The following is a 2098-nucleotide window of genomic DNA, read 5'->3' as shown; positions in this document are numbered from 1 at the left end:
ATGATGGCATCCAGTCCCATCACTTCATGGCAAATATATGGGGAAACAGTGGAAACAGTGACAGACTTTATTTTTCTGGGCTCCAAAATCACTGCAGATGGTGACTGCAGCCATGAAATTAAAAGACACTTACTCCTTGGAAGGAAAATTATAACCAACCTAGACAGCATATTAAAAAACAGAGACATTACTTTACCAACAAATGTCCATCTAGTCAAGGCTACGGTTTTTCCAGTAGTCATGTATGGATGTGAGAGTTGGACTATGAAGGCTGAGCATCAAGGAATTGATGCTTTTGAACTGTGGTGTTGGAAAAGACTCTTGAGAGTCCCTTGGACTGCAAGGAGATCCAACCAGTCCATCCTAAAGGAAATCAGTCCTGAATATTCATTGGAAGGCCTGATGCTGAAGCTGAAACTCCAATCCTTTGGCCACCTGATGTGAAGTACTGACTCATTTGAAAGGCCCTGATGCTGGAAAAGGTTGAAGGTGGGAGGAGAAGGGGATGACAGAGGATGAGATGGTTGGATGGCATCACTGACTCAACGGACATGAGTTTAAGGAAATTCTGGGAGTTGGTGATGGACAGGGAGGCCTGGCATGCTGCAGTCCATGGGGTCACAAAGAGTCGGACATGACTGAGCGACTGAACTGAACTCATACTCCAATCAAAATTAAAAATATATAAATACTTTATATTTGAATTTAAAAAGAAGTGTGCAGTCAGAAAAGTCTAGAAACTAAATCTAGAGACCTCTTTGTTTTATCCAATTAAAGGATTTTTTTCCCCCCCCAGAGTCTCCACTTTTCATGCAGGAAAGTCAATCAAAGAGGAATCATTGAATGCCTTTTTATTTTAAGTGAATAATTTGTGTTCCTTTTGGGACTTCTACACATGTGGCACTTTTTGGGCACTCAGTCATGCCCAGGAATCACTTCCTTTTTCATGGACAAATCCTTAAATGGTAAAATAATTAGCTAACTAATGATTATTATTAAACCATACAATTCCATGAATGCTATTGCTGATTGTTGAAAATGGTTAAACCACTGGTTAGCAATAGTAAATGATAACAATAATAATTTAACGACAACTTTCTGGTAATCATTATGCTAAAAAAGTTCATCAAAAACAGTTATTTCCTTCATGTATAAATAAAGAAACATCTATACATAGGAAACTAATTGCTTGGCAGAGTTATAAAAGACTTCATAAGACAGGGCATTTTTATTAGTCCTTGACAGATAAATGGGTATTTGCTTAGGCATCTCTTGGCAAAGGACATTTCTGGGCAAAGCACCACCACAACAACAGAGTTCTCACATATTGATTTCTGGGAATTAGAACACTCTCATTCTAACTGACTGGAGAAGGCAATGGCAACCCACTCCAGTACTCTTGCCTGGAAAATCCCATGGACGGAGGAGCCTGGTAGGCTGCAGTCCATGGGGTCGCGAAGAATCAGAGACGACTGAGAGACTTCACTTTCACTTTTCACTTTCATGCATTGGAGAAGGAAATGGCAACCCACTCCAGTGTTCTTGCCTGGAGAATCCCAGGGACGGGGGAGCCTGGTGGGCTGCCGTCTATAGGGTCCCACAGAGTCGGACACAACTGAAGTGATTTAGCAGCAGCAGCAGCAGCATTCTAACTGACTAGATCCTCTATTTCACTGGCTAAATCTTGCTTTTCTTTATCATACTGACTTTTCTCTCCTTATCGGTCTTTCTTGTCTATTGAAGTGTCTGTTGAATTCAGTGTCCCAAAACTAATATCTTCTCATTTGTTTGTCTGTAATACATTCAGAAAACGAAGATCATGACATCCGGTCCCATCACTTCATGGGAAATAGATGGGGAAACAGTGGAAACAGTGTCAGACTTTATTTTGGGGGCTCCAAAATCATTGCAGATGGTGACTGTAGCCATGAAATTAAAAGACGCTTACTCCTTGGAAGGAAAGTTATGACCAACCTAGGTAGCATATTGAAAAGCAGAGACATTACTTTGCCAACAAAGGTCCGTCTAGTCAAGGCTATGGTTTTTCCTGTGGTCATGTATGGATGTGAGAGTTGGACTGTGAAGAAGGCTGAGCGCC

The sequence above is a fragment of the Bison bison genome, unplaced genomic scaffold, assembly GCF_000754665.1.
Source record: "Bison bison bison isolate TAMUID 2011002044 unplaced genomic scaffold, Bison_UMD1.0 scf7180017864260, whole genome shotgun sequence".
Classification (NCBI taxonomy): Eukaryota; Metazoa; Chordata; class Mammalia; order Artiodactyla; family Bovidae; genus Bison; species Bison bison.
Note: the sequence above shows the minus strand (reverse complement) of the source record.